This window comes from Rhincodon typus, chromosome 11 (assembly GCF_021869965.1).
Source record: "Rhincodon typus isolate 14 chromosome 11, sRhiTyp1.1, whole genome shotgun sequence".
NCBI lineage: Eukaryota > Metazoa > Chordata > Chondrichthyes > Orectolobiformes > Rhincodontidae > Rhincodon > Rhincodon typus.
The window spans coordinates 24,985,325-25,004,400 of NC_063342.1; positions in this window are offsets into that span (position 1 = coordinate 24,985,325).

The window sequence follows — 19,076 nt, forward strand, 5'->3', positions numbered from 1 at the left end:
TCCTATGATGCTGCTTGGCCTGCTGTGTTCATCCAGCCCTGCACAGTGTTCCACAGGGATCAGTTCTGGGTCCATTTTTGTTTGTTACTTACATAAACAATTTGGAAGACAAAATAGGAGGCATGGTTAGTAAGTATGCAGATGACACCAAAATTGGTGATATAGTGGACAGTGAAGAAGGCTATCTAAGATTATGAAGAGATCTTGATCAATTGTTTCAATGGGCTGAGGAGTGGCAGATGGAGTTTAATTAGGATAAATGCAATGTATTGCATATTGGTGAAACAAACAAGGGCAATTAATGGTAGGGCCTTGGGTAGTGTTGTAGAACAAAGAGACCTAGGGGTTCAGGTACATAATTTTTTTGAAATTTGCATCACAGGTAGACAGTTTGGTTAAGAAGGCATTTAACACGCTTGCCTCCAATGCTCAGACCTTTGAGTATAGGAGTTGGGAAGTCATGTTGAGGTTGCACAAAATATTGGTGAGGCCTCTTCTGGAGTACTGTTCGCAGTTCTGGTCACTCTGCTATAGGAAAAATATTATTAAATTGGAGACCATTCAGAAAAGATTTATCAGATGTTGCCAGGAATAGAGGGTTTGAGTTAATAAAAATAGGCTGGACAGGCTGGGACTTTTTTCACTACTGGATAGGAGGTTGGTGCTGACCCTATCAAAGTTTACATAATCATGAGGGGCATAGATAAGGTGAATAGCAGGGGTCTTTTCCCTAGGGTGTGGAGTTCAAAACTAGGGGGCATATTTTTAAGGTGAGAGGAGAAAGACTTAAGGAGAACTTGAGGTGCAATTTTTTTTTACACAGAGCGGTTCATGTGTGGAATGAATTGCCAAAGGAAGTGATGGATACAGGTTCAGTTACAACATTTAAAAGACATTTGGAAAAGTAAATGAATAGGAAAAGTTTGGAGGGATATGGACCAAATGCAGGCAAATGAGACTAGTTTAGTTTGGGAATGTGGTCGGCGTGGACTAGTTGCACCAAATGACCTGTTTCTGCGCTGTATGACTCAATGACTCTATAATTTTTCCAACAAAGCTATTTGCAACCATTCCACTGCTCGGGGGAAAGCACTGATAAGAAGCAACAGTGTGGATTAAAATGTGTGGGGAGAGTGGGAGACAAGGTTATAGAACTGTACAGAGTTTGCGAAAAGCAAAATTGGAAGAAGAAGATGGCTCCCAGGATAAAGTATAGGACTGAAGAGAGATGGCAGCATATATTCGGTTAATCAATGGCAGAGACAGAAAGCCTCATCACATTATTTAAAATATCTAGATACTCATTTGAGATGCCATAATCTACAAGGTTACATTGCATGACTTGGAAAGTGGAATTCTCCTCAATAGTTTGTTTGTAATTGGCACAGACCACAATGGGCAAAATCTTCTAGGGGTCTGAGCAATGTAAGCTCTGGCGAGATTGCAGTCAAATGTGAAGACTGACAAGGCCTATCTCAATGTCAGGAGTATCTCATTTCAGCTTTTATGCTTTTGCTGAGTGGAGTTTCTCAGTAGGCAGAGATGAGCTGCCTATTAAGGTCTCCTCAGGTACCTGTCTGCAAAGAGCGGTACCATTGTTCCCCTCCCCACCCTTTGTGGGGCAAATGTCAGGAACGATGCAGACTGCTTGGACTCCAGGCTGACTGCTTCTCTAGGAGCACAATGGCTTTTTAAAGACGGCTCTAGTCTATTCCAGGATATCCCTGCAGTGGTGAATTGTACCTCATACGATGAGCAGGAAGATGAATTAGATGAGAGGGAAGCTAAAGGGTTGGGTTAATGTGAGTTTGGTAAGAAACAGTGAGAGATCACTGAGCTAGACCGTACGAAGAGAACCTCTCCATGAAAGCCAATAAAACTTACACTTAGCCAAAATATGTAAGATTCAGCCCTCTGTTTCTCTCTTAACCAATGCTGTTAAGCCTGTTGAATTTCTCCAGCGTTCTCTGTTTTGTTTCAGATGCATGGCTGCCATGTGTTATTCTGTTTGTTCAGTTATTTTAAGGCTCATTATCAACAATAAATTAAGTGAATCATCAAATATATTATTGTCTATTGTAGTATGTATGTCTCTAATAAAAGATTTATCCAACAATTTAAATTTGTCTTGTGGGATCCAGAAGACAATTCTTGCTCATTATAATGGCTCTTCTTGCCACCAGCTTCATCCATCAGGAAATGGACAGCAGTTGGCCTACACATGGGACTCCAGTCTGTATCTCCAAAGATAAGACCTGCTGGGCAGATAACTGTACCACAGGATGTCAATAGACAACAGTCTTCCTGTTTTTGTGGTACAGTGTTAATATCCCTAACTCTGAGCCAGGAGGCCCAGATTCAAGTCCCAACTGCTCCAGAGGTGTGTAATAATATGTCTAAGCAGGTTGATTAGAAAATATCTAGAAGTCTTCTAGGCATTTTCACTGCCTGCCTACATAGGTTCCAACAGGAAACTAGCATTCTGAAGAAAGGTCATTGGACTTGAAACGTTAACTCTGTTTTCTCTACACAGGTGCTGCCAGACCTGCTAACCTTCTCCAGCAATTTCTGTTTTTGTTAAGGTTATTATTTGTCTGAACATACTCAGCAAATGAAACAGCAGAAGAAAAGAATGGTTAAGAGTTTTCTGCCTTTATTTTAAAATTCCAGATCTGTAGTCTTTATTCTGTATTAAAAACATTCTTGTTCGTTTTTGACAGAGTCGATAATTAGTTAAGTGGGCAGCCAACCCACTTGTACTTTATGGTCAACGTTAGATGCTCTTTGTTGTACCTTCTGCTTCCGAGCTACTGGAAAGAAAAGTAAAGAAAAAAGAAGGTCTTCGTTTTTCAGAAAATCAATTAAATGAGTTGGTTCAAGAAGTCCTTAATGCAAGAAACAAAAATAATGTGGAAGACCTTGAAGACAGCAATAGCAGAGAAATTCTACAGAGCATATTTTAACTGTTGCCTATCAGCAGCGAAGGAGCAGGAGTGGAAACTGAAAGAGAGAAGCTTGACTTCCCACTCCATTTCTGTTGATTCCGTGTTCTCCGCTGCTGTTTTTTTGACATTGGATGAAGCTCTCAATGGAGATCAGCAGGAGTCTCACTGATAAATGTAATTGATGGAGGTAGCATCCTGAAGGCATTTTAACCCATCCCTGAATTCCTGCAATCTGCCAGATAACCTGGCTGGGTATCAGTAAACCCATAAATTTTCCATGTGGGAGGGACAGGAGTGCTGCCTTGGAACCCACAAGGGAAGTTAAAGCAACCACTGTTCACCCTTCTTTTGCAATCACAGCCTCAAGACCTATGCACCCACAACCTTCCCTGACCTCAATTGCTTCCGGGAGCCTTCTTCTGGTACCAGTGGGCACCCTCTTCAATCACCAAACCCCCCAACATGGCCCCCCGCCACCGACACCCCCCCGGCACTTTAACAATCTGCTACTTTTTGCATTTCGTGGGCAAACAGCTGGCATTCAAATTAAGAGTCCCATGTGAAAAATTGTTGCCTTCTCTTGCTGGCTCCCTGCCCGGTGTTAAAATTGGTCGTTGTTATGTATGGTAGTGGTCTTTTCTTTTACAAAGATCATCAACTAAAAATCAACACAAGTACAAAGAAACAAACGAGACTGTATTAAAAAGGAATTAGAGTTGAGGAGCAGACAGCTGTTAAGAATTACAGATTATTTTAATTATAAAAGGAATTGCGAACTAAATGGAGTTTATTACCCAGAAAGAATAAGTGCAAATACAAAGATGGTACATTAATTAAACATTGCCACAAGGGCTCCCTTTTAGCTGGCAAAATCTTCTCTATTGTTGAATCAGTTAATAAATCAACTTGGGATTATAAATAGAAGTGTGCTAAAAGTGAAAGAAGTGCTTTAATGAAAAGTCTCACAATCAATTATTAGAGAACGCTGGTCAAAGACATCAACAAACATAGATTGAAATGTGACAAATAGATATTTGTATGATATTTACTCTGTTTTTAACGTTAATGTGTTGCTTTTTTAATTTATCTTAATTAAGTTGTCTGTGAAACAACATATCCTTTTTCCCGCCCTATTCTAGGCCCATTTTACCAAAGGCCAGTCCCAGAAGAACTCAACAGATATCAAATGAAAGATTGACATCCCTAGTGCCCGTACCCATCTTTGAAAGGCCGGTCTGCATCTGGGTATGCATTGCTCCCTGACTGCCAACAAATTGGCACAGTAGCCAAAAGGCCACACTGCTATGGCACATAGCCAGCATGGCTGGCACTCCTTCACAAATACAACCCCACTCTCGCATCTTAGTGACTTTAACCATCAGACTATACAGTTTACCAACCTTGACTACTTGCCATCTGAACACTGTCTCTAAGTCATCACTACCCTGTGCCCCAATGCCTACAGGAGATCTGCAGCTTGTCAATGTCCAACAGGGGACCATCACACACAGACAAGCAGTCAGACAATTCCCAACATAAACGGATTTACAGCCAGCAAAACTGAACACAAATCAAATGAGTAGAGGCTATAGGTTTCCCCACAATGCAAAGCCTGGCATCATGAATCATGACTATTTTACATTCCATGATGGTCAGCTGCACCCAGCTCTATCTACAGGAACCAGGTATCAATCAGCTCCTTGTCTGGCTCATGGCACCTAATGCAACTGAGCACTGTCATGCACAAAGCAATCTTCCTCCTCCACAGTGTCCTCCTCCTCCTCAGAAGGTAGCTCTCCTTGTCCCAGTTCCTCAGCATCTAGCACATCACTTCATTGACTGCTCCAATTGTGCTGAGTACAGCATGCCAGGATAATGTGACACACTCTGTTTGGACTATGCTGGAGGGACCCACCCCTCTCCCAAACCACTCCAAGGAATAGAACTGCGCCTTCAGCAGCCTTGTTATCTGCTCTATCATGGCCCTGATCACAGGATGGGCACCAAATTGGTAAAGGTGCCAAGCCAACTGAGTGACCGAAACATCATGTCACAGTTGGAATGTCTAATATTCTCTGGCCTCCTTCCCATCTCAAACCATCAATCATTCAGCTTCTCATTGCATTCAGTAGAGTGCTCCATCATACTTACATGTTATATGATGAGGTGGTGTTCCTTTCCTTCCACAGCACCTTTGGATGTTTCACAAGTGATGGAATGCTTTTGGTCAACATTTGCCTCATTGAGAAGCTAATGGTAGATTTGCAAGCACCGATAGCACAGCACAAATCATTTTTAACCAGCGTTTGACACCAAAGCATGGTCACTCCACATGAATGGTAAATGGTTGAAGAAATGATTATGGATAAAACATAACTGGAATTTACAATCAATGTCTTATGTATTTGCCCTTTCAATGTCCTGGTGTCTAGCAGATATTGATCCCACACTTTCACCATCAAACTGACACTGACTCTGCCCATGCTGAGTGTTTTCCTGCCTTTTTCCCATTGCAAGTGGCATACAGACAATGGCAAGTGATGGCAAAGAATGCAGCTCACAATGGACACTATCACAGCAGCCTCCATCTGGTTTCCTAGTACTTCCCCAAAGTCGAAATGCCCCCTTTTACTCACACTATTGTGATAGCCAATTTCCAACCAGTTCCCCCACCATGTGGAGAACAACCACCTTGAACTTTGTTACTGTCCTACCTAGCTTCACAGTCACAACATTACACCTTGATGGTGTCCACCCTAGTCCGCTACACTCTCCCTGTGAAGACCGTGGCAGTGGTCACTACAAATAACTCCACCTCCTGTAGCCTAACATGCTCTCTGATGATGTTCCACTTCTCCTCCACAAACCTTGAGTTTTCCCCAATACTGTCCATGCCTCTGCATCACCCCCAGCCTTGACTCCCCACCCCTTTTGGCAGTGATCGCCCCACTATCACAGGCCTGTTTCTTGCACCCTCATCAACAATGTACCCATGGACCCCATGTTCACCCCAGACCTCTAAATGACTTTGACAGTCAGCCCCTAGACATGACTGACCAGATCCCTGGTCCGTGTGTTGCAGCTCCCCTACCAACAATGCACAATTCCCCTGACTGCTGGTGCAGGGCCTATAGGACTGACAGTTCGCCAATGTCCAGATTCTAGAGAGAAATATTCCCTGAATGTGACTGGCCCCAACAGATGAATGACTAATGGACAAGCCTCTATACTGAGTGGAAACTGTATCTGTGAATGAAAGTTCCAGGCACCCCTGACCAATAGTGACTACCCCCACTCCACCACCAATTGGACTACGGATTAGTTCACCCAGTTTCTGACATAGCTATTTGGTTGAATAGATATGCAGACTGTCTGCAGGCAGGCGTCTGGTACATGCTGGAGCTATTAGGTTAATATCTGGGTATGCTATACAACAAGACATTAAAAATACTCAAACACACACGCCCACAGAGATAGATTCCTACTGACAAGCAACCTGTCTGTGCATCAGTACTGGTGAGCTTTAGGCTCTGGGTAAAGCACCAATGTGATAACAGGCACAGAAGGGCATGGCTGGGCAAGGCAGGGGTGCTGCATGCATGCAGGTTGGCATTAAGTGAGTGAGTACCAAGACAACACTGGCATTTACTTGACAATGTGGAAAATTGTCCAGGTATGTCCTGTACACAAAAAGCAGAACAATTCCAACCCAGCCAATTACCACCCTTTTGGTCTACTTTTGAGCATCAGTAAAGTGATGGAAGGTGTCACCAACAGCGCTATCAAGCAGCACCTGCTCAGCAATAATCTGCTCAGTGATGCCCACTGTGAGTTCCACCAGAACTACTAAGCTCCTGACCTCACTACATATTTGGTTCAAACATGGACAAAAAAGATGAATTCCAGAGGTGAGTTGAGAGTGACAGTCCTTGACATCAAGGCCAAATTTGACCACGTGTGATATCAAGGAGCCCTAGCGAAACTTGAATTAATGGGAATCAGGGAGCAAACTCTACATTGGTTGTTGTCATACCTAGCAATTGGGAAGATGGTTGTGATTGTTGGAGGTCAGTCTTCTCAGCTGCAGGACATCTCTGCAGGAGTTCCTCAGGGTAGTGTCCTAGGCCCAATCATCTTCAGCCGCTTCATCAATGACCTTCCATCCATCATAAGGTCAGAAGTGGGGCTGTTTGCCAATAATTGCACAATGTTCAGCACCATTCGTGACTCCTCAGATACTGAAACAGTCCATGTTCAAATGCAACAAGATCTGGACAATATCTGGGTTTGAGCTGACAAATGGCAAATAACATGCATGTCACACAAATGCCAGGCAATGACCATCTCTAATGAGAGACAACCTAACCACTGCTCCTTGACATTCTATTGTTTGCCATCACTGAATGCCCTGCTCTCAATATCCTGAGGGTTACCATTGACCAGAAACTCAGCTGGACTTATCACATAAGCACAATGGTTACAAGCACAGTGTTGGACCACAACGAAAAGGTTAGTTGCTGGTTTGCAGCGTCTGAATTGCTGTGGAGCTGGGAATTAAACACAGCTCCAGTGGCATGAAGATCACAAAGTCCGAGCAGCAGTAGCATTTGAGCCTTTCTCGACACATGAATGCATGATCCAAAGTTGCTGGTGGCATAATTATTGAGCGGAAGAGCTGACGATGATGTGTGATAAATCAAAATGAGACACAGCAGGCCAAACACTATGAATCACCCCAAAAAATGATGCTCTACCAGAAATTGGAAGTTTCAGCTCCTCAATTTTTATTTGGCTTTCAATATAAAAACCTTTCCTCAAGCATATGGAACAATTTCCTATTCAATGTTCAAAGTAAAGTAGTTGAATGCAGTTTCTCTATCAGCATGAAATTAAAATGATCAAACTGCTTAAGGGAATGACAAACACCACTGAATCCAAGAAAGTAATCCCACAGACTTGAATTTAAAACAGTCACTTTTCCTAACTTTCTCATCTTGTCTCTGCATCGATTCCTTCATCCTTACACCTAATTGTATTTATCTAATGTTCTGTCCCTCCTCCCTCTTGTCCATTCCATCCCATAAAAATCATTATAGTAAACAGGAAAGATATATTACAAAAGCATGTTCATCTTCTTACTGTTAAGGAAATACTAATCCTCACAGGAAGCAAGTTGTGCTTCACCTGCCAATTTCAGGCAGGACTACAAATCCAAAATGCCTGTAACTATGATATTTTATGTCGTCAAACTGGTTTTAATCTGAGATAATAAAAACCTCCCTGAAATCTTCGTGCTACAAGCCCAATTTGTGTCAAGAGTTGGTATTCAGTCTAGGTCCCTCCCTAATCTTCAGGTCACAGTTATTTGTTTGGGGTATCCAAATACTAGTGTCCAATCATGACCTTTTACAGAAAAGACTGAGGTGCAATGCTGCTAGATTAAAGAAGAGATAAAAAAATCATTTAATAATTTCAGCACAATATTTTCATCTTCCTTTGCTAATCCAATATGTATGTTCTTTTTGCATGTTCTAATTTAAGTTTGACAGCAGCAAATGACATGAAATTACCAATAAAATGATTAAAACTATTCGGGATGATCCCTTGGGATGAGTTAAAGCAGTGAAATTAAATGTTAAATTATTTTCAATTTTGGGACATTAGCTTTCCCTTTGCTCCATTTGCAGTAGAACTGGCTCTTTCTGACTCAGCTGTCATTCCTCCAATTCCTTTCCCCAACTTTTCAAAGCTTGTTTAAAATTTGATGTTCAACTGAATATTCTACCATTTCCTTTTACATTCTTACTCTCTTTATAAGGCTCAGTCGTACACTTGCAGTGCCCAGAGTCTCGGCCTTGTTCCTAAATTGAACTGGGCTTGTGCTGTCATGGGTGAATACATAGCCAATGAGAAAAATCTTTTTAAGTGTCACCCAAAGGGTGTGTTCCTTACATATGCATTTGGTCTATATGTACTGACAAGCTATTCTGTAATGTGAAAGGGCATTGCAACTCACCTGGACCATATTCTCTGCAATGCACACATGTGTATTTTCCATTATAGTTTAACAGGCAGCAGTCAAGAACATGAAGGAAGCCTGGTTCATTTTTTTCTATCGAAACAGTAAAAGACAGACCTGCTTACAGCACAATTAGCACCAAAAAGGTAGATTAGCTGAGCACAAACCAAGGATTAGAGAACTTCCTTATGTATGTATATGTGTCTGTGTGTGTGTGTGTGTGTGTGTGTCTGTGTGTGTGTGTGTGTGTGTGTGTGAGAGAGAGAGAGCTAGTATTAGGTAAAACAGTAGCCTTGCTCTTAAATAAGCAACATTTCTAATTTAGGAGAACTTAGATTATATGAAACTCATGACAAATTTTACTTTTTTTTACTTCAATGGCTTCATTTATTGGAGGTCCCACTTTTCTGATAAGATATTAACTAGAGCCTCTTCAATTATTCAGCTGAATCTGAGATTCTATGACACTTACTTGAATAGTGACAGGGTCTCCCATTATCCTGGTCAACAGTTAACTCGCAGGCAATACCACTAAGCATAGATTAACTGGTAATATAGCTCATTACCGATAGAGGAATATAATTGTGAGTAAATTGGCTGCTGCATTTGCGAACACAACAATGGTAACTAAAGGGGACAATTGTAAACAAACTCTATAAGAAGCATCACACAAATAGGATGTGACTCATCCAGATGGCCAATCCTATCCAATCCTATTTATCCTATCCGGCTAATCTGCTTATGATTTTACTCTATATTGAACTCAAAGAGTATATTAGATCAATATTTCATCTGCTTGTGGGGACTTCAGACCCAATGAGTGGAACCTTCTGGAAGCAATAGGGTCTCGGCCACTCAATAGAAAGTCAGGAAAATTACTGCATCCCCTGTTTTTGGGAAGGTACATTGTATCTTGTGCTACTTAAGGCATTGACAGGAGACTGATGGGGCTTCACAAGGATGAAGATCTAACTAATAGCTCCTCCACACTCAACACTGCCACTTGGTGTGGGAAAAGGAAATGGGGAGAAGACAGTGATGAGTGGTGGCTGTTTCCAGTATCACAACCAAGCAAGGCCTCATACCAAGGAAAGGCCAGGCATAAACGAATGAAGGCAGGATGGGAGTGTGGGTCATGGGGCAGGGAGGTTGCCACCAAGGAAACAGAGGTGGCTCTCAGCTGGCACATCCCTGCGCCCCTACCAACTTCGCAATGCCCAGCCCATCAATGAGGCATAGAATGTCTTTGACTGAGGGAAAACCCGTCCCCCTCTCTGGGAGTCCATTATCAAACATGCCAGGGTTTATGTGCCACTTGCCCAATCCTGGATTAATTCAATCATTAAAGATCTTCTAATGGCAGGGAGGTGGAAAGACCCTTCACAAGCTTTCCTGCCACAGGTTTAAATCGGCAGAGTTGGGGAGCTGGCAATATCCCCAATCACCTAACTAGGTTACCTACCTAAATACCCACCACTACTAAACATGCCACATGAGGTGAGGACCAAATGTTCCATGCAACAACTTAGGTTAAAAAATCTCCCCTCCCCCAACTGCATCCCAAAACCAGCCCAGCTTGTCCCCGCCTCCCTAACCTGTCCTTCCTCCCACCTATCTACACCCCCATCTCAAGCCCCACCCCCATCTCCTACCTACGAACCTCATCCCGCCCCCTTGACCTGTCCGTCCTCCCTGGACTGACCTATCCCCTCCCTAACTCCCCACCTACACTCACCTTTACTGGTTCCATCCCCACCTCTTTGACCTGTCTGTCTCATCTCCATCTATCTTCTCCTTTATCCACCTTCTATCCGCCTCCCCCTCTCTCCCTATTTATTTCAGAACCCCCTTCCCCTCCCCATTTCTGAAGAAGGGTCTAGGCCCGAAACGTCAGCTTTCCTGCTCCTTTGATGCTGCTTGGCCTGCTGTGGTCATCAGCCCTACACCTTGTTATCTCAGATTCTCCAGCATCTGCAGTTCCTACTACCTCTAGGTTAAAATTATCTCTGCATCTCTAAAATTAAATAATGGTTGTGAGACTTTGGTAAGCATAGTAAAGGCACTATCTAAATGCAAGTTACTTCTCAAATTCTAATCAAAGCATATATCTTCTATAGTAGAGATAGTAGGAACTGCCGATGCTGGAGTCTGAGATAACAAGGTGTACAGCTGGCTGAACACAACAGGCCAGGCAGCATCAGAGGAGCTGGAAAGCTGATATTTTGGGTCTGGACCCAAAACATCAGCTTTCCTGCTTCTCTAATACTGCCTGGCCTGCTGTGTTCAGCCAGCTCTATACCTTGTTATCTTCTATAGTAAATCTTTTTTATTGCATTTCTTCCAGGGATTTATTGTTTTAAAAATGTCCCTAAGATTAAGAAAAATAAGAATTTGGCATTTTCCTTACACAAAAATGCGGCCAAAGTTACTTGGTGATGAGTCACTATTAGTGAGCCCCCCTGCAAGCTGTTTCCCTTATTCCTGTCACTTTGTACACAGTCAAGGAGCATACATAGTGTACGACAGATAAACACTTGTTTATGCTCATGCCTCAACTGTCTCTTAACTGTCACCTGCAGATCAAACAATTTTACATGCTTCAGTAATCTCTGGAGATGTTTAGTAATACTGCTGCTTGTTCTCATCAGCATAAAAGCCACATGTAGTTTAGAAGCGCAAGCTCCCTGAATTTGTAATTAAGCATTACAGAGCAGTTCCTAATGAGAACAGGATGTTCACTGATATATATCCCTTTTAATATTCTTTTATGTTGGGAAACAAGGCAAAGCAAGAGTTATCTCTACTTAACATTGTAGATGCGCTCAAATATAATTACCATTTTGATACATAGCCATCTCTGGTTGTCTCTCCGACATGTGGCAGGTCAAAAAGTGTTTGATGTTCTAACTAAGCTACATTTCTATGTCCAGTAGGTCAATATTGGAACAGTCTACCTGAATAGTAAATTGAGAGAAAAGAGTGAAGTAGTCCATATCATTTAGAGTTTCGAATATGGGTTGGCTTTTCCTCCAAAACAACATGCTGAGGAAAGAAAGGGGAATTAAGCAAGATTAAGTGAAACATCTTTGCCACTAACTAAATCTTTCCTCTCTGCTTGCCCCAGTAGGGTTATCCATCATTCACCCAGTCACTGTCCTGTAAATGAAAGGAGGTAAAGGCCAGAAACATCTCCAATTTCCCTGTCCTCTGCTGTCACCGTTGTCAAAAACAATAAGATATAGGACCAGAATTGGGCCATTCAGCCCTTCGGGTCTGCTCTGCCATTTGATTATGGCTGATCTGTTTCTCAACCTCATTCTCCTCTCTTCTTCCCATAACCTTTGATTCCCTCACTATTCACTATTTGGGGGTGGCACGGTGGCATTTTGGTTAGCACTGCTGCCTCACAGCGCCAGGGACACGGGTTCGATTCCAGCCTCGGGCGACTGTCTGTGTGTAGTTTGCACATTCTCCCCGTGTCTGCGTGGGTTTCCTCCGGGCGCTCTGGTTTCCTCCCACAGTCCAAAGATGTGCAGATTAGGTTGATTGGCCATGCTAAATTGCCCGTAGTGTTCAGGGAGGTGTAGATTAGGTGGGTTATAGGGGGATGGGTCTGGGTGGGATGGTCTGAGGTTCAGTGTGGACTTGTTGGGCCGAAGGGCCTGTTTCCACACTGTAGGGATTCTATGAGATTCTATTCAAGAACCTATCTATCTCTGTCTTAAATACATTCAATGACTTGGCCTCTACAGCCTTCAGTGGTAATGACTTCCACAGATTCACCATCCCTCTGTCTGAAGAAATTCCTCCTCATCTCAGTTCTAAATGGTCGTCCCTTCACTTTGAGGCTGTGCCCTTGTGTTCTTGTGTTTCCACTAATTGAAATATCTTCTCCACATACACGCTATCCAGGCCTATCAGTATTCTATAAGTTTCAAAATGATCTCTCCTTATTCTTCTCAACTCCATTGAGTACAGACCCAGAGTCCTCAAATGCTCTTCACATGACAAGCCCTTCATCCCCAAGATTATTCTTGTAAACTTCCCTGGACCCCCTCCAAGGCCAGCACATCCTTCTTTAGATATGGGGCCCAAAGCTGCTCACAATATTCCAAATGTGGTCTGACCAGAGCCTTATACAGCCTCAGCAGTACATCTCTGCTCTTGTATTTTAACCCTCTGGAAATTAATGCTAACATTGCATTTGCCTTCCTAACTGTCAACTGAACCTGCATGTTAATCTTAAGAGAATCCTAAACTAGGACTCACAAGTCCCTTTGTGCTTCTGATTTCCAAAGCCTTTCCCCATTTAGAAAATAGCCTATGCCTCTATTGTTCCTACCAAAGTGCATAAACTCACAATTTCCCTCATTGTATTCCATCTTACACTTCTTTGCCCACTCTCCTAGCCTGTCCAAGTCCTTCTGAAGCCTCCCTGCTGCTGCAACGCAACCACAAGAGTGGGCAGCCCCTTTGAGCAACAACAGAAGGCTTGGTGGAACTATATTTAGAGGACAGAGGTCAAGTGGTGGACATATTTTCCTTAAATTTCAAAATCTTCTCTGACTGAAGGTTGAGCTTTAGAATTAAATTTATGTTTTTACGTGCTCTTCTGTTGTTACTGGTGACCACACTCCGCCCTCTTCCATCGTCCATTCCATCACTGCAGTGATGGGCCTGCATTTCCCTCTCTAGCGATAATGATCACCTACACAGGAAACTAGGTTGGTATTCGAGTCAGGTCAGGATGGCAGTCAGAAGAATCGTTTAAACCCTCCTACATGAGAAGAAGGAGGACAGTTGTACCTATTTATCTGTATTTCACAAATCTGTCAGATTGTGCTATATTTCTCCAATCACTTTTCTTTATTCAGTCACTTAGCTTTTGCTGTCCAATTTCCAGACCCCTGCATTTACAGACTTAACAATAAAGATGCCATTAAAGAAATGTTTGAAAGATCAAAAACATGTTTTCATTTTATAATAAAATGAAGTTGGAATAAAAGTAGGAAAAATGTATTGGCTTGAAGAACGAAAAGGAATTTCATCAATTATTCTGATCTCTGAAATAATTACTGTTTTCATGCTCTCTTATATTCTGGTCATTGTAATCTCCTCTTTGAAGCTCCAGATCACAGTAATGCCTGAATAATAAACCCCACTTACATACTTGCAAAAATAGGTTTCTCTGCAGTGTACACTCTTGCATAAAACAGTGACCAAGTGCATTCAAACCACAATTAAATGATCTGATATCTACTTCAACTCTCCCATAAAGCATAATTGCAGCAAATTGTATGTTTTTCATTTTAACAGTCATTTTACTCTTTTTGTACATCCCTGTGTTTAGGTTGTTGGCAGAATGGTCAAGTGGCCAGTAGGTTTTTCTACAATTCTGATGCTAAATTTTTATCAGCTAAACTCTATCAACACACACAACTTGTGAATAAGCATTTCCGACAAATGCAACTTAGGCACAATTATTTTTAACCATTAAACTAGTCAAGTGTTTTAAATGCAGGAATGGACTTGTCAAATACAAGTTATTTGGATCCTAATTTTCTTCATTGGGACATGATTAGGCCATGAAATGCATGAATTTTCCAACCGAGGGGCTGAGAATTTCTTGTCCCATCTGCAGGCCTAAAATAGATGACACATTTGGAACATGTGCCAGATTGAGGCTCATCCAAAATTGACCCTTTGCTTTTAGGCCTCAACAACAGGTTTCACTAATCTGGAATCCAGCGGCTTGTTCCATGATGAAGGCAAATATGGGCTGCCTGAGTGCAGCTGGGAGATGATTGTGGAGGGAAAAGGTTAATAAGGAGAAAGGGATGAGGTCTTTGAGGATTGACACGAGGAGAAAGAAGGCAGTCAAGCAGGGGGTGGCAATTAGCTTTGAGACTGTTTTGCAACCAGTGAGAGCAATGGGATAGAAGAAGAAGTGCAACAAGACAAGAATATTATTCAAGAATGTGGGGACAAAATCATAGACTGAGCAGGGGAAGCTAAGAAGAGAATGGTTGTTTTGGAGGCTGGCATGAGGAAGGTCCTGTGGAAGAAGAGAAAGTGGAGAGAAAGGTTTTAGCAGGCAAAGGTGAGTGCTAGTGGGTGGATAGGAGAGTGAGAAACCTTGTCTCAGTGTGAAGCAATCTTTAGTTTGCTGGCAGACATATGGATTAGAATTTGAATACACTGTAAAACCATATACCCTTTTAATTCTTGTTACTGGAAACACACTAAAGTATTTAAAGATGACAAATGATAATGGTAGAATTAAAATTAGATTTTATTGTCACGTACTGGTAGTGGGTGTGGAAGCACGTTGGTTATATTGCAGAGTTAATAATAAAGTCTTAAGGTCTTAAGGTGAGAGCTCTTAGTTCAAAACCCACCATGACAATTATAGAATGCCTACAGTATGGAAGCAAGCCATTCAGCCCATTAAGTCCACACCAACCCTCCAAAGAGCAGTCCCAACCCACAGTCCACACCCCACTCCCTATCCCTGTAACCCTGCACTTTAATTCACCTAGCCTATATATCCTGGACACTCTGGGCAATTTAGCATGGTTAATCCACCTCACCTGCACATCTTTGGACTGTTGGGGAAAATGTGCAAACTCTACACAGACAGTCACCCAAGGCTGGATTGAAGCCAGGTCCCTGGCATTGTGAGGCAGCAGTGCTAACCACTGAGCCACATGCCCCCCATAATTGTGAATTTAATTCCGTGACATAAATAAATCCAGTTTGAAATTCCAATATTGATCAATATGAAACAATGTAAGTATTTTGAAAAGCCAGTTAATAAATATTCTTTAAAGAAAGAAATTTACTATTCTTTATCTATTTTTGCCCATATGTAATAGCAGACCCTGTAAAACTGCCCAGAAAATTGCCAAAACAGAACAATAATGTGGATTTCAGACCACAACCAGATCAGCCATTATCTTATTGAGTGGCGGAGTAGGCTCATAGGGCTAAATGGCATACTCTTGCTGTTCTATCCCCTGTCAATTTGGTCTCAAAGGCAATTAGGGAAGGGTGATAAAAGCTGGACTAGCTGGTATTGTCCAAATCCTGTGAAAGAATAAACTGTAAATAAAAACATTTCAAATATCGGCTAAAGCAGAATTTATTACAAATATTGCTTGGTCTAACATTTTGCATTATTAGTCTGTATCTCAAAGATATAATAAATTATCATTCACTTAGTAAGTCACAGCGAGCCAGTTGGAATAATGTGAATTAGCACAGGGGATATAGTGCCATATGCCCAAGATCTAATTACTTGTAAAATATATATCAGTTCTTGTGTTGCATAAATAAATTAAGTGACAAAGCAGTTAAAACAATCCAGAAAAATACCCATCGATAAATCTAGCAGGAAACGTTAAATCAATATAGCCCCAAAACATAATGGATACTAACATTAAGATTACATTCATAAGGTGTGTCTTGTTTTTACTCTGCCTTCCCCATGCAATAATTACTCAGGAAGTATTTTAAATCCCATCAAAGTTGAAATCCAAATTGTTGGATACTGATTGGGAACTAGAAGAATTAAAATTAGGAATAAAAAAAGTTCCTTGATTGTCAGGATTGAAATCAATCGAAATAAAAACCTGACAGGTTCTATATCCTGCCAGTTTACCAACAAACACAATTAGGGTCCTTACCTCTTGCTTGTGAAGAAAGCACATTCACAAAATATAGCTTTGCCCCACACGTGGAGTTGCAGTTTCCCTAATCATGCAGGAATTATTTACATATGTAACATTTGCTAGCTTTATAACCTTTCTTGTTGTGATTAAATGATATACATTCTTTGTCTGCGCTGCATCTATGAAATCTGTGGCTTGTGGTCAGTGGGAAATAAGTTAGGATCTTTCATTTCTCCCTGTGTAAGTTGTGGCTGCCTGTTGCATTTTCCAATCACAATGCTAGGAATAGGAGGCATTACCTCAAGTAGCTAGATTACAAGAGTGTGGTGCTCAATAATGTGGTTTCACTCACCACTTATCTGGCTGTGATAATTCCTGGTGGCTGCCTCCTTACCTTACTTGTGCAATGGTTATTCTCAAGCTAAATATAACCAATTGTCTCTCCCTCCGTAATGGAGAGACATACCTTTGGTACTTTGTGGACTACGGTTCCTTGCAATTAAGGTACATGATGTGAGAAATATCCTCTACTTTATCACCCAAGCAATAATTTAGTGTTTATCTTGCTCTGTTCTGTTAATCTAGCTGCAATATGGGGAAGCAATGGTGTAGTGCTATTGTTGCTAGATGTGTAATCCAGAGACCTGGGTAATGTTCTAAGAACTGAGGTTTGAATCCCCCATGGTAGACAATGCAATTTGAATTCAACAAAAATCTGCAATAAAGAAAAATCTAACAATGATTGTGAAACCATTGTCAACTTGTGCATTGCCTTTCTGGGGAGGAAAGGAAATCTATCATCCTTATCTGACCTGGCCTACATGTGACTTCAAAGCAAGTGATTAATTCTTAAATGCCCTGTTGACAGATCCTATAAAGCCACTTAAATGTACAAAACTCCAAAAAAGGAGTGGAATAAAATGGTCTGTCAGTGTTGCAAAATCTTTCCTACAAACATCTATCAGCTATGGTAAAATTGGGAGAGCTTGAAGTCCCAAGGCAACAGATCAAATATGAGTTAGGAACCTCTCAGCTGATGAATCTGCACTCCTCTGTATTGAACACAACTTGGAGAAAGCACTGAGAGAGGCAAGGGTGCAGAATCTACTGAACTAACTGAACTGCTAGAACCCTAAAGGATATAGCTGTTAGACTGAATCTGCGGCAGGTGGTGAGGAAGCCAACAACAGGAAAAAGCATACCTTAACCTCATCCTCTAGGAATCCTGCAGTAAGTAACTCACCTCCTGACTCCCCAAAGCCATCATCATTCCATCAACATTCAAGGAGGACAAAGTCACCCATTTGATTGGCATTGCCTCCACAAAACATCGACTCCCTCTTCCACCAATGCTTAGTAACAGCAGTGCGTCCTATCTACAAGATATACTGCAGAAATTCACCAGGGTACTTTAGACAGCATCTTCCAAACCCAGAACCACCACCATCTAGAAAGACAAGGACAGCAGCTACCATCTCCTGGATGTTTCTCCCAAAGTCACTCAGCAATCTGAGTTGGAAATATATGTCCATTCCTTCAGTGTTGTTGGCAGAAAATTCTGGAAATCTCTTGCTAATGGCATTTTGGGTCCACCTTCAGCAAATGCATTGCAGAGATCATGAAGGTAGCTGACCACGACCTTCTTGAGAGCAAGAATGATTTTAAAAGAAACATTCTCTATGCTTTTTCTAGCTCAGCCATTCTTCAGGTTTAAATAAATGAGCAGAAATTGCTGGAGAAGCTCAACAGGTCTGGCAATATCTGTGGAGAGAAAGTAGAGTTAACATTTCGGGTCCAGTGACGATTGTTCAGCAGTTCTTGTTTTGAAGTTGTGCTGGAAGATCTATTGGAGTTGTTCTCACGGTTAGTTTCATTTTATACAGAACTCATGCTTCAGAAGGAACTCTGTAACAGTTGTACTGCTATTTTACTTCTTCCTTACCTAGAGGACTTCAGCAGCTCAAATTGACAGCACCCCTTGTGTTTGTAGTGCATGCAATCCCACTTCCGATGTAATACAAGACTTTCAGGGTTGGAACTAGGGGGCATATTTGTAAGGTGAGAGTTGAAAGATTTAAAAGGAACCTGAGGGGCAATTTTTTCACATAGAGGGATGTTCGCATGTGGAATGAACTGCCAGAGGAAGTGGTAGATGCAGGCGCAGTTACATCATTAGAAAGGCATTTGGATAGGTACATGAATAGGAAAGGTTTCGTGGGATTATAGGCCAAATGCAAGCAAATGGGACTAGTTTAGTTTGGGAAACCTGGTCGGTGTGGATTAGTTGAACCAAAGGGTCCATTTCCATACTGTATGACTCTTCGAAACTATGATTCTATAATATGAGAGTTTTCAAGGATATAGTTATCATGACAGCTGCCAACATAAGGTCCCTCTAATTTTTCCTGACACTGCATCATTTTCTAAGGTCTGTGTCCAGCA